Source organism: Rhinolophus ferrumequinum, chromosome 7 (genome assembly GCF_004115265.2).
Source record: "Rhinolophus ferrumequinum isolate MPI-CBG mRhiFer1 chromosome 7, mRhiFer1_v1.p, whole genome shotgun sequence".
NCBI classification, from domain to species: domain Eukaryota; kingdom Metazoa; phylum Chordata; class Mammalia; order Chiroptera; family Rhinolophidae; genus Rhinolophus; species Rhinolophus ferrumequinum.
The window spans coordinates 30125897-30141599 of NC_046290.1; the positions used below are offsets into that span (position 1 = coordinate 30125897).

The window sequence follows — 15703 nt, forward strand, 5'->3', positions numbered from 1 at the left end:
AGCCTTGTAGCATCAAATAAGATAAATTGTACTGTAGGAGTATACTCTAAAATTTGAACTTTTAAATACATTTTCATATGGATACAAGTGGCTTTAGTTTATACCCCAACAACGTACCAGTGTATGTGTTTAAATTTCTCTCTATTTTAGTTATACTTGGTAAAGAAATTTGAAAATCAATCACTTAACTGATCAGTCTGGATCATATAGTGTAATGGGATCTAATTATAGCTCTAGCCGAGCTAACACTGATGGAGAAGAACCTCCAGGAATGGATAATTTCAGCTCTGTATTTTGGTAAATCAAAGTTTCAAATTTGTAACCACAGCAATGACAACGACAGCAGCAGACATCCTGTGCTAGAGGACTCAGTGTCCGGCCGGAATTGTTCTTGCATTGTGTGGAATTCAAACAGACTCACAGCTAATTTTTATTTGGGAAAAGTAAAAATGGTATGAGATTTATATTTCCCTTAAAAATATAACACTGGGGCTCTAGTTCATTGCTAATGAAGTGTATTAAAATACTACAATGAGAAAAACAAAATACTTTTTGTTCTTAAAGAGATATAACTTCATATGAAACAACGAATTAGTCATATATTTGATCAATAACCAATATATTTCTCTAATATTATCAAATAAAAAATACAGATAGGAATAAAACCCTTAAAATGAAAATAAACTAGGGATCAACAAACTATTATAAAATAAAAGTGTTAACTGAACAAATGATACGTTTGACTCCCAATTATCTGATCATAAAAATACCATTCCAGCACTTTAATTTTTTCTATACTAAAGCAGTGCTTCAGATAACACTGAGCAGATACACTCCCAACATAATATTATAATTCAAAGTAGAAAACTTGTTGTTATATAAATTGTTTCACATCTCTGCACTTTAGCATCAAGTGTTTGAAGGAAGAGATGACTAGAAGATTATTAAATAAATAAAACATATAAATCATGTGTTTAAAGTGGAACCTATATATACTTGCTTGGTATAAGAAGGTTTTTTTTAAATTATAACTTGTTTTTTCCTATAGCAGACTAATATTTTACTATTCTTTACACTCATGTCCTTCTTTATTCTTTTCCAAGTACTTTCTCTACAAGTTTGTTAGGCCACAGAAGACTAGAAAAAATTTTCTCTTGATTGCACGGTACACATTTGGTATTCTTAGGACAAAACACGTAAAGCACTAAAGATAAATATTAGTTTATGCTTACACAGTATAAAAGAAATAAGTGGCAATAGAGTGATGACTGAGCCAAATAGGACATTTAGTAACTTGGATTCTCTTTTTTATTTTTTTATTGATGCCCCGCAAATATGTATATTCGTTGAGGAATTCTGTGGTTGTCTTATTTTCATTTAAATAAATAATGAAATGGAATGTAACATCTCAAGGACAGAAAAGGAAAAAAAGGCTACAGAAGTCAGGGAATGCATTGAGTAAGCTGATATGTGGACAATAAGCATTATTAGGAAAAAAATCCACGTTTAAGAAAATTTAACAGGTGATGATAACAGTAATGATAACGTTTTTTATGAGGATGCACACTTTATAAGGTACATTTGTTCTTCCCAACTAGCACGTGAGGCAGCCAGGGTAGATGTGACTGTGTTTCTATTTTCAAGAAGATACTGAGAGTCACAGTGGAGAAATGACATGGCTAAGGTCAAACAGTGATTTCACTGTGAAGCTGGGACTGTGAACCACGCTCTTCACACATAGATCATCTGACTGCATTTTCTGTGGATTATGTGTTGGATATTGTTAATGAAACCAGAGAAAATCTTTTGCAACTTCCTTCATTAATATTTTTTAAAGGCTTCCAGGTGATTCCAGTGTTCTGACCAGGTTGAGAGCTATTGGTCTAAAATAGGAAGAAAGCAACCAGGAGTTTGTAGCACGAGGCACATATGTCATATAAGGACTTATTATGAAAAGCAGGAATGCTCTCCTGGAAAAGAAAATATTTGAAAGAGAGGGTTTGACTTGGTGTGCTCTGCTGTCCAAGGCAGAACTAGAGACAGTGGCTAGGAGCTCTAGAGAGACAGATGCCAAATTAATAGAAGGCTTGACGTTCATTAAACTAAAATATTACGAAGTAAATGTGTACCCTGTGAAGTTGTAACCTCCCTGTCAACAAAAGTGCTCAAGCAAATATGGACAACTACAGATGGAGGAATTGGTGGAAGCCACAAATGAATAAAGAGAGATAAGAGATCACGAAGATTTCAAGATCATTTTACACTTTCGCATGTCTGGAACCATTCTTCAGTTCATGATTAGTTGAAATTTTGTGCATTTGTTACTTATTAATAATAAAAATAAATGGTCTTAAAAAATTTACAGAAGACACGTGTTTCTATGGACTGAAGATAATGCCGATATTTATGTCCTCTGTTAAGATTTTTTAGGAGGGTGACAGTATATGTTGGAAAGAACTTTCCTTTTGGAGACAGATCTGAACTCAAATTTCAGCGTCGTTGTTTTTGGGTTACACAGCCTTGAACTAGTAACTGGACTACTTTGAACTTCTGTTTCTCCATCTAATAAAATGGTAAAACAGAAATTGAAGAAACTAAATTTGAGGATCGAATGTTATAGGGCATAGAGTGGCTCTAAATAGACACTAGTTTCCTAAATCATGTCCAACTTAACTAATGACAATTTCCTGCACTGGCAGAGAAAGGACACTTGTGAAATATGGTCAAGGAAGTTCAAATATGAAAGAGTACAAAAATTAAAGTATTTATATAAACATATTAAAATTTTAAGTAAAAAGGAATAGGAGATTTCTTTGTCTCTGCAGAGACCTCGAATTTAGAGATCTCTGCATTCCATAACTCAAACAGCTTTAGAACTCTTATTCTAAATCATTCTCAAACCCTGTACTTCATGGCCAAGGTACACTGCATATGCTCTAAAATATACTCTGAATAGAGCATACTGAACATAATTTAAATTGTTCCTGATGATTCATGGCAATCATTATGAATAACACTTCCTATACATAGTACAGTAGTTACTGCCTGGATTTTTCCATATTTCTGTATTGCTTTTTCCTAAGGCTTCTGCTTAATTTCATTTCTCATTTTAGTGGCTCCTAAGAGGTCAGAGCTGTTGTTGTCTTTCCACTAAATTGTCCTTGCTAACTGATGCTGGATTTCTCCAGCTCCTTTCTTTGTGATAGGATCTATTCTTTTACCTGTAACTTTCCAGAAAATTAAGGGGTTTGTTTTGCACACAATCATCTGCAACCTAATCTTAGTTGTCAGACTACCTGCTCAAACTAACCTAGAACAAAATTAATGGCTTTTGGTAAAACCAGTTAAAGAGATGTTAAGTATTTGAGAAGGCAACAAATGTAACTACTCCTTATACCTCTATGTTGACACCTCTTTCCCTACGATTCAGGGAGTTTTTAGCTTAATTACTTCCTTCTTGTGACTGACCTATTTGAGATTGTTGGAAGTCCGGTAGCTGTGTGATTACTATAAATGTATAATGCCATGAGAAAGTAGGTTGTAGCTATAAACCCAAAACTAGTGGAAGAAAATTCCTCAAGAGGGCTATGTAGAAAAATGGTATTTAATAGTAAAAATAATTGTTAGCATTAGCCTTGAAAGTCAACTGTACAGAATAAATGGAGTCCGATAATTCTAAGGAGATTTCATTACCCTATATCCCCAACCAGTACTATACATTAATAAACTATGTTCAAAAGGCTGACTCAAAAGACATTTAAAGAGCCTTGTGCATCATTCAAGGGAGATTAACATATATTTGGCACAGAATGAGACATTCAGAATTGGATGATACCACAGATATAATTGTATTCAATCCTCTCTTTTCACAGATGAGGAAAAGAGACTCAGAATGGCTGACTCACAATTATATATTCATAGTTTCACAATTAGTAAATGTCAGGGATAAGACTAGGTCTCTGAGTTCTTAATGTGGTTTTGGTGCCTTTTCATTATCTTTAACTCCACCATACCATTCAGCATGTTTTATTATTATTTGATGCTTTGAAAAAGGTTAATCCTTGGGTTAAATTTTTATAACTCTTGCTACGGTATGAATGTTTGTGTCCCCCCAGGACTCATATATGTTGAAACCTAACCCCCAAAGTGATGGTATATTAGAAGGGAAGACTTTTGGGAGGAGATTTGCTAATGAGGATGGAGTCCTCATGAAAGAGTAGAATTAATGCCCTTATAAAAGTGGCCACAGGAAGCCCCCTTGCCTTTTGTCACATGGGATTATAGCTAAGAAGGTGTCACCTATGAACCAGAACGTGGACCCTAAGAAGACACCGAATCTGCCTGTGCTTTCTTTGATCTTGGACTTTCAATCTTCCAGAAATGTGAGAAATTAATTTCTGATCTTTATAAACCACCTTTTTGTGGTATTTTGGTACAGCAGCCCAAACAGACTAAGACAAACCTGTTAACTATAATATTTAATAAACTAGAACACCAATTTCCTTAACAACACCACATAGAGAGACATTTAGAAAATGTTACTAAAGGAAGAATTGTTCCCTTATGGAGCAACAGCATATGTTTCCTTCTGAGTTTGAAGAAGAGGCTAGAGCCAGACAACATCGGAACATGTTCTCAGCCCTCACTGGGAGCGTAAATACCTGTTGCTCCATGTGGAGCTCTATAAGTAATTGATGTCCGTCCATCCATCCATCCATCCATTAATTAATATTGCAATGTCGGGCTACTGGCATTTGTTTTCTCTCATGTGCAACTTTCTATGACATACTCCTCTCAAATTAACATTTCTAAGGAAAATATTCACTTAACATGGCCTCTGAACTGTGTATCTGAGAAGTATACGTTTTCTTCTGAAAGTAAAACATTTTAAAGATTTTAGTTTCTGTGTCTTTGAAACCACAAAAAAGAGATATTTCCATTTTATTATTTGACTTTTTTTCCCAAATGTAAGTTAAGTTTATTGAACCAATTTAGAAGTTACTAGCTAATAGATTCTAGGTTAAGACTTTAAAGTTATATTTTAGAGAATAAATCATAACAGCAAATATATATGTATCTTTTCTTCATACTATTTTTGTTAAAATTTAAAGAATAATAATTCATGCCTACAAAATAAGAGAAAAATGATTTAACCATAAGAAAAATAAGCAATAATTGGTTTCAATTTTTAAGAAAGTCTCATTTGAAAAGCGATGAATCAACCTTGATTAAAGTTAAGATAGAAAAGAGATTCTAAATTCATAATCTCAGTGGCCAAATACAAATTATGTAGATATGTATAACTTTTATTCATTTCTTTTAACAAATATACTAAGTGCTAACTATGCACCAATGCCATATTTATTAGGTGCTCTTAGAATATAAAATCACCCTTTTTGGCCTCAAAGGAGCTTTCGATATAGTCAAAAATATTGTGAAGACATGAAATGGCTAAGGGAGAAGAAGAGTTAACTCTAGATAAGTTTGAAACACTAATATTTTATGCATAATATGAATTATCTGAAATCAAATTAAATTTAGAGATGTTTCGTAATTATGGCTCCCATATCTCAAGTGAACTCATTCTCTAATATAATAAGTGATGATATATTTCCAATAAGTAACTGTCCAAAATAGATAAAATAAGCTTTTGTTTCATAATTATAGTTAATTTCAAACAATCTATGAGGCAATAGTCAAAGATGGATTAATCAAAATAGACTTAACATTTTGTTTTGGAAATGAAAGGGAATGGCCTGGGTAAAAACTAAAGTCAGCAAAGACTATAACAAAAACAAATAAACTTTTATCTTTATAATTAATCCTAAGCAACAAGGTATTTCTTGATGGCTATGAATGTTTTATGAAAGATCCTATACTTTTATTTGTCTTCTCAAGGAAAGAATATAAATTAAAAAATCATGATTAACATAAATTTATATATGATCTACAAGGAAAGTTTAAACTAACATAATTCCATGGAAAGCATAATAAGTATCTTGGATAGCACCTTAAAGAACTATAGAACACAATCTTAGGTTCCATTTTTTTATTGACATATCTGCTAATTTATTCAACTACTACTTGATAGCAGCAGTATGACTGCATCTAAAATTTAATAGTAAAAACAAATAGGAAAGATAGAAGTTATTGTTTAATTGGTACAGAGCTTCTGTTTGGGATAATAATAAAGTTCTGGAAATGGACAGTGGTGATGGTTGCATTCCACATTAAAAAAGAAAAAAGGATTAAAGTAGGTTTACAAGGAACTCCTACAACTCAACAGTAAAACAAAATAAACCCTCCTCCCAATTTAGCCCATTTTTAATTATTAGTTTTGTTTGACAAAGAAACAACAAACAAAACTAATAATTAAAAATGGCCTAAAGACTTCGATAGACATTTCTCCAAAGAGGAAATACAAATGGCCAACAGGTACATGAGGAAATGCTAAAAACATAAAAAATAAAATAAATAAATAAAATCAGAAATCATTTGGGAAAAGCAAATCAAAAACTCAACAAGATATTACCTCACAACTGTTAGGATGACTATTTATCAACAAAAACAACAACAAACACAAAAACCAAAAAACAACAAAAAAAAAACCAAATAAATAAAGTAAATAAATAAATAAATAAAACAAAAACAAAATAAATGTTGGTGAGGATGTGGATAAATAGGAACCCCTGTATGCTACTGGTGGAAATGCTAAATGCTAATGGTACTGCCATTATGGAAAATAGCATGGAAGTGACTCAAAAAATTAAAAATAGAACTACAATATGACCCAGCAATCCCACTTCTATGTATTTATCCAAGAAAACTATAATCAATATCTTGAAGAGATATTTGCACTCCTATGTTATTGCAGCACTATTCACAATAGTCAATATATAGGGAAATAGCCTAAATGGCCATCAACAAAGGAATTAAAAAAAAAAAAGTGGTATATACATACAATGGAATACTATTCAGCGTTAAAAAAGAAGGAAATTCTGTAGTATTTATGCCCTAAAGAACATAAATAAACCTTTAGGGCATTATACTAAATTAAATAATCCAGTCACAGAAAGACAAACATTGCATAATACAGTTAGAAAAGATGTTTAAGAGTCATGTTCATAGAATCAGAGGAGACCAGCAGTGACCAAGAGTTGGAGGGAGCAGGAAAAGGGGAGTTACTAACCAACAAGAATCAAGTTTCAGTGAAACAGGATGAATAAGCTCTGGAGATTTGCTGTGCAACACAGTATTTATAGTCAACAATAATATATCATATACTCAAAAATTTAAGAGGGTAGATCCCATTTTAAGTGTCCTTATGCCAATAAAATTAAATTTTGAAAAGGGACAAATATGGAAATATACTTAAGATATATTAAGTGAAAAAGCAAGAACTTTAAAAACCAGTTGAAGTTTGTGAATTCATTGTTTTCTGTGTAATGAGTGCTAATGCATGCTAAGAAGACATTCTGAAATAATTTATTATATCGGGGTGATGTTATGGGGACACTGATGTTCTAAATTGCTGAATTCTGGGTTAAATGTTTATAACAGGTGTACAGAAATATATAGTTGAAATGGTAAATTTTGTCATGTATATTTTTCTACCAAAAAAAATAAGTAAAACAAAAGAGCATAAGGTTTGATGACCCTGACACCTGTTAAGACACCTATGAATTCCTCGTACATTGTGTGCCCTTGTTAGACTTGTACCTCTTTTACCAACTATAGAAACAGTAATATTATACTTTAATGACAGAGAATCATAAGGAGATATTTTTGTTACTAACATATTAAGACATCCTGTTGCTTGTTCAAAGCGAGGTTAATTCCCTTACTCTTTGTGAAACTAAAAAAATATTAAATGTTCCCTTTCCCAGAGAAAATGGCACCGTCAAGGTAAGTGTGCTGTGAGCACAGTAATTATTAGTAGCTATCTTCCACTACACTGAATCATACAGTGTTTTCCACTAGAAGGGAGTGGTTATGATATTACAAAGCTCTCTTCAATGGAACAAAGCTAGATTCCTTATGTAATTTCTTAAAATTAATTTAGGAAAGAAACTTAAAAAGCATAGGATTAGCAGGTACAGAAATGAAGAACATAGCCTATTAATAAGGTATGTTTCCATAAAACCTTAAACCTTTGAAGATGATTTAATATTTTTCTGAAAAATCTCAGAGAAATTTTCAGAACTCACAGAAATGTAATCTATGATATAAGAATTTCAGATAAGTTTCTACAGAAAATAGTAGATCCTAGGGTTCCCCTCCTGTCATTGTGAAAACATCAGGGCAATTTTTTTAGAGATTACTATGCTGTGATACCTTTTGTATGTTTAATACCACCATCTCTTCTTTTAAATTATTGCAACTTTTTTTACTAATTTTCTTGAAAAAAATAATCAATTGTCATTTTCACACGAGTACATGATTTTAAAATTTGCAACTAGGCTTAAATTTCACAAGGAACTAAGAAAACTATTAACTTTTATTCATTTAAAATAATGGGTTATTTCTAGGTAATGTCAAAAATACTTAATATTTTCCAAAAACATTTTAATAATAAAATATAAATGTATACATTACTAGTCAAAGTAGTATTTCCATATACTTCTACCCCCCAAAAAAAAATGAATTTACACAACATTTGAGGAACATGTACTAGCAAGGTTGCTAACAAAACCCACAGAACTGAGTTATTTACATTGTAAAACAGTGCAATGCTCAGTGAGATAAGCTTTATAATCTATTTATACCATAGTTTCTCCAACTATTAAATAAGAAAAATAACTCCTCCTCTAAGAGTTTAGCAGCCACATAATGCAATCATGTTACCCTTTCCATCGCTATGCAGTACTTGAGGTTCTGTAAAGCTGCTTGCAATGGCAAGTACATTTTCTTTCAGTTAAATGTGAAGTTTGTGTAAACTTGATTCAGATGAATGTAAGAAGATATTAATAACTCTCTTAGACAACTGAATGATGTTAGTATTATGACAAATATAGCAAAAATAAAAAAACCACTTTAGAACAACATGAAATCTGTGAGATACTATTTTATTAAGTCAATAAAAATAATTAAAATTGATTTTCTGAAGTGGAAATTCACTGTTTATAAAGCTGAAAGCACCTAAACTGCATTGGAAAAATATTTTTTTAAGTAAAAAGTTATTTATATTTTAAAAAAATCCCACTTACAATCTAGTTCACTAAACAGAAGGGCTCAACCCATGAGCAATGTAATTGATCTGCTCATCAAATGTTTGACCTGAGCATCACTGCCTTTTTCCAAACAATTGTTTATACAAATGCTACAATCTTGGAATAGTCATTTTAGCTTGGCATGGAGTCTTTTTGGATATTATGATCTATTTTTGGAGTTTGGAAGAAAAATACAAAGCTTGATCTGTAAAGTACCTCTGAACATTTTATCCTCTTTAATTACCTGTGCATCTTTCCAAAGCACACTGAGTTGGAAAATAAGAAGGCTGTTTTGTATTTTTGTCACGCTGAGAGGTAGTTAGATCCATGAAGATGGAATATAATTTAATCTCTCTGGATCTCAGGCCTTTTATTTCAAAAATGTGAATTAATTGAGAGTAAAATCATAGTAAGGATATGTAATCAGAAAAATCTTCCTTCTTTCCAGTACTGGAAATATCAACAATATTTAAACAGTAGCTTTTAAGCTAAGAGGATATTTATGTTAATGTTGTCTATATAGCATTAATTATCTGCATGATAATTTAGCTATTTAAAATGCAGATCTGTTCTTAAAGGCATGTTCTAATACTGCTGAGCCCCGTGGACACTCATTCTCAGAATACTACTTTTTTTGTTGTTATTATTAATATTTAGAATTGTGTCGATTCAGCTTCTAATTATTAATATCTAAAACATGAAAAATGAGATGCTGTCTTACAATATTTTTATAAAATATGGTGATCTAGAATTCTTTACCTGGATTTTTCAGATTGCTAAGTGATTATCACTATGATTGCATAAAGAATACTTTATTAATTATTTAAAGTTTAGAATCTAGTCATCTGAATCATTTATAAAGAGACGAGAGAATTGAATTGTAAATTAAAGTTTGTGCTTTCTCCAACATACAACTTCCTGGAACTTGCATGACTCGGAGGCTATGATATTATTGCCAAGAAACTAGGAAGTATGAATCATCCAATCAGGGAACAATGTTCCAAAAAAGAAAATATCTAGATAATTAAGGCTTTTACTTTTTCACCCCTTAAAAACATTTAAATATATTTCAAAATAATCATTCCTCAAATCAATTGTAAATTTTCCTGACATTTTAAGTAATGTTTACAACATTTTAAGAGGTGTCTTTCAGTGTTTTTAAGGATTTATGTGTTTGTTTTGAAGTACTAAAAGTTTTGAATGAAAAATCTGGAGGAATTAAGTGACGAATGTAATTAAAAGTAAAAAAGTTAGTTTGGGTAAACTGGAAAACAAAATTTCACAATTATCATCTTCTACTTGAGCTCCATGTCATTGTTTAAGAATGCTCACTGCTACTGCAGGATTCATGGACTGTGCGTTCTTTACTGGGCTCTTCTCACCTCCTATATGAAGTAAGTATTATCCTAAATTCTCATGTCTGTAGGAAGAGCTCAGCTTTACAATCTGGCTGCCATATGCTACCAAAACAGAAGGAACTCTTGTAGTAGTGTAAATACATACTATAAACTGACCAAAATTTGGTGGAACCCAGATGCGGGATGGGAGTCTGCCAATCATAGCCTGATCTGATCCAGCTGAAAGCTACCTGTGCACATGAGGTGTCGTCCTACACTGCATTGTGCCATGTGGCTGGCTTTCTAGTTTCCGAACGTGGTTTTTATCACTTTCCTGTTCCTGCTCTTGCTTATGGATTCTTTTTTCCTCATTCCTCTCTACGCACCTACCTTTAGCAGCTCTGCATCTGCTTCTAATGTGTTGTTTTTCTGCTAAATTCAGGGGTGGAGCTTAATTCAGGGAGTCTTTATAATTAGCAATTTGATATCCAAACTATTGAGGTATTTCTGTTAATAACTAAAAAAGTAATTCAGTGCTTTCATGATCAGCCCACTACTGGAAAATGAAAGAAAAATTGTAACATTAAAATGAAAACCAGCATTTTATGTCCTCATTGGGGAAAAAGTTAAAATAATCTATTTGCCTAATTTAATAGACATCTTGGATCCTCTCTAAATATCTAAATATCTCTTAATAAAACTACAAAGCTGAAGTTGAAGATCATTTTTCATTAAATATGCTAATGTTAACTATTTTAATAGTGGATTTTCCCCAATTAAATAACTTCCAAAATTTAATTCACTAATTTCAATAATGACTTGGTGAAGTAGGAGGACAGCAAGAAATCTTTTAAAATGAATATACTAATCTAACATAATTTCACTTGGCAAAGCTTAAGCAGTAAATATAGACTATAATCATCTATCTTATATTATCATCTGAATATATGTTTGTACCCTTTATGTGAAATATTGGTATAGTCAGAATAAAAAGTTGAAAATATTTTGCATCAAAATGGTTTATGCTTTCTTCATTTGTATACCAAAATTTTTTAAATTGCATTTCAAGTTCATACTATCAATATACTCAGTTCAAAATTCATGAGTTCTCTCTTTCATACAGTTTTCAGAACAAAAAAAGGTCTGACTTCACTAATGTTTATTTAAAGACACTTCATTACCCATGGTAGATAAGACACTGTGCACGAGAAACATTCTAGATAATGGAATCCAAATTTACTAACAAATGGTTTAATGGAAGACATACATCCTTCCCTCCACTTATCCTTCCATCTCCTCTTGCTCTATGTAGCTGCTCATTTTCTAACATCGCTTATCTCCTTATAGCATCAGGCCATATAATTTAAAGCCTTAATGGCTCTCCAATACTTACCAAACCACATACAAATGGCTTTAGATCTTGTATCTTCTACTTCTTTCAAGTACTCCATGACCCATCCAAAGTGCGTTGTGTCCTGCCTCCTCAGTTTTGCTCTAGTGCCTATGACAGGGCCACTAGTTTTCCACCTACATCTGTTCTCTGCCTCTTCCATATGTATAGAGTTAGCTGGTCTTAGAGCTGCCCAGCTAAACTAAATTTCTCAGCCTCCTTGAGCAGCGACATTGACTAAGTTCTCATCAACGGAATGTGAATAGAAGTGATGTGTGTCTCTCCATGTTCTCTTCCTCTTGTCATGAGCTAGATGACAGACATTTCCATGGCACAGCCTCAAACATGAAGACAAGAACGATACTCCAGGGCATTGGTTCTCAAAGGATGGTCTCTAGACCAGCAGCAGCAAAAGCACCTGAGATCTTGGAAATGAAAATTCTCAGGCACCAGCCCAGACCTAATGAATCAGAAACTCTGAAAGTGGGGCCCAGGGATCCGTTTGAACAAGCTCTCTAGGTGACTGTGATGCATTTTAAAATTTGGGAAGCACTATCCTGGAGGATAGTTTAGGAACAACTTGGAAAAACCTGTAAACCTGTTCTGAAAAATGACCATCCAAGGCCGTACCACTCCACTGACCTGGTCTCTTATCTTAAGAAGTTCATATGTGAAATCATACAGATATGATTATTTAGGTAGCGGGATTGTTGGATGTCCTTACAGCAGAGCAGCATTTGCCCTAAGTAGTATTTATTCAACCTGGAGTGACATGTTTAATATTTCAACCCTGTTTAATATTTCTACCTGCTAAAATTGAAATCTGACCCAGATCTTTGCAAGTTAGCACAAGCCCATTTGCCTAATCCCAAAGAACACTAGAGCATTTATTCTTTCCTCTAATCTATTATACACATTACTGACGGACACTCTTTAAAAAATGCAAACGTAATCATAGCACTTCACCACTTCAAATTCTTACTAGACTCTCCATAGCACCTAGGCTACGGTTAACCAAGGCCTACAAAATCCCACGTAATAAGACCCATATCAATCTGCCCAGTCTCACCCAGAGCCATTTCACTTTTCCTTCTGCTCTAGTGACACTTTCCTTCTATCTGTTCTTGAATCATGGCAAGCATTTTCACACCTCAGAGCTGCTCCCCATTCTGGTGATGTCACTGTTCACATCTATGCATTCTTTAGGTGTTTTCTTAAATATCATTTTTTTCTTAGCCTCCTCCCCATCCCATAAGAATCTACCGAAAGCCTTAAAATCTCTTATCAAGACTTTACATTTCCTTTCATAGCACTTTCAACTGTTTATAATAATTCATTGCTTCCCATGAATCTTGTTACTAGGTGTCATGCCCTTCCTTTAACCACCCCCCATACACTGTAACACAAGAAGCTTGATGAGAGAAGGTACCATGTCTATTTGCTCACTTTGTTTGCATAGCATCTAGTTCCTGGCTTGACACGTAGTAAGCATTCAAAACATATGCATTAAATGGATAAAAAAAATGGATTATTTCAGATTCCACTCATATGACATTTCCTAAGACTAGTTTGGATCCTTCTTCCTTATAAAAGAAGGTCGTTTCCAGTGGTTTTACTAATCAGAGTGCCCCAACTACTTAAAAGGCACAAGTTCCTGTTCCTGTTTAATATGTTTGTGTTAATGATTCTATCAGTAAGCATTTATGAAGTGATCTATTTGATCTTGGAGCCTTACAATCTAGGTTACAAGTATACAAGTACACCATATATCACGTACTGCCGGGATTTATTTTCCTAAAAGACAGCTTCAATGATTACATCCCCTTGCTAAATTTTTGCAAGGGATATCCTTTTCCTAATGTACAATTGCATCACTTCCACATTCAAAACTATTCTTAGGTGGACCATAACCCAATCCTGTTTTGTACTTTCCGCAGCAAGGTAGTTTTCGCTTCATTCAAAGTAGCAGTTCAGTATCCCACACACATATCCATCTCTGGGCCTTTGCACATTTGCTCTGTCTACTAGGAATCTTCTCAAAATGAGGGCTCCTTTCTGGGACAATTCTCCCATGGTAACTATCCCTGCCTGCTGATTTCCTCTGCACTCTTCAAGGCCCATTTCAAATGGATCCCAGTGACCTGACTGAGAAAATGCAGGACACCTGCAGTGATCCTTGTGTGTTCTTAGCAGATGAGTGTGTCCCTGAACACCAGCTTCTGCCCTGTGAATGTGCTTTGCTTTATAGCGTAGTTATGACTTATGACACAGGGGGCATAAATACAATATAGCAAAGACACTTGAAAGAGAACTTCAGGGACTATATTCAAATGAAAATTCAAACGTTTCTAAAAAATTAAATCTATATGTTAGCCAATAAATAAAATAGTGGAAAAAGCAACTCTACTTTAGAGCCATTACGAGAAGCTGTCAAATGTGCTATAAATGATAAACGTAAACTTCACTGTACTAAATGAAGGATTGGTGAGGACAAATCTTTAGCACTTTGCACACTCCTGAAACCACGAACACCTGTAATAAAGGTGCAGGGAATTTCAACATACAGCATAGAGTATTGGTAGAGAAAGCACCACTGAGTGAAAAGGGATACCATAGTGGGATATATTAAAATATCAAGGCTGAAAATCAGTGGTATGAGATACTTAGAATTAGCAGAATTCCATTTTTCTCCTTAGTTAAATTAACAGCCTCAAACTCCCTCCCTTTACCTGCACCTACCTTTATAGCAGTACTTACTTGATGTAAAAATCAATTTCCCAGCTGATAATGTAACGTATCATCATTTTGTCAAGATCCTAATTTGTTAGCAGCTCAAGAGACCACGTGAAGCTAACAGAAGAGCCACAGCACTGCTGTTTTCCTGGGAGAAAATCTCACAGATATTGCCTGTCCTGGGATCTCCCTGGCCTGAGAACATTTGGCAGTCCTAGCACTTTGACATAGCACAGTGCGTTAAATTCACTCCCGGGAAGAAAAAGTATATGGTACAGCAGAATTGGAAATCTTTCTGACTAACTAAGGGACCATGTGGGAGCTGTGCTCATGGCATTCTCATTTGTAAAGGAAGGAACAAAGCCTTTACAAACAATAAAGGAAAGCAAGTGAAACATTTTGCTGAACGCACATGGATTTAGAGCTAAGTCTTCCCCTGAGAATGTTGCCAATGAAAATGAGGGTATCAAGCTATTTTTCATTTAAGCAGTGGGTCAATACGATTTTCCAAGGTCAAGATCAATATAATATTAAAGCCCCTTTGCTCTCTGAAGAGAAATACTATCGTAGCCTATAAAATCAATAAAGCAAATGCAAAATTGGATATAACTGTTTTTTTCTTTTTTTCTTGTTTTTCTTTTTTCCTTTTTATCTGAATAATAGTGGTATTTATAAACCACTGTGGCCATTACTCCGGATTTTTCCTCTTTGCTCTGCCATTACTCTGGTCACAAAGACTTTCTTTTCTTTTTTGGAAGACTCAGAATTACATGACAGCAGTGACAAAATCTCCCATCCATCTTTCTGAGACAGTGGGTTCCATCATGCCCTAAAGCAGAACACTCCTGATCAACCCAGCAACTAAGAAATCACTTCAACCCTGATGAAACACTCTTTGATAATATACCTTTTACTCAGAGGGAAATAATCTCAGAATTCCAGAGGTGTAAGCATATTGAAAATTTAGTTTCTAAAATGTGATCTGTGTTTAAGCTAAATATATACATACATACACATGTCAAGGCAACATGTTT

At 33.7% G+C, this 15703-nt stretch overlaps 1 protein-coding gene across 1 annotated transcript in view; it reads right to left on the reverse strand.

Annotated features, from left to right (window-relative positions):
- The window catches only part of HCN1 (hyperpolarization activated cyclic nucleotide gated potassium channel 1), a 346451-nt gene that overhangs the window by 76430 nt on the left and 254318 nt on the right, over positions 1 to 15703 (reverse strand). The gene's annotated exons all lie outside the window — the stretch shown is intronic.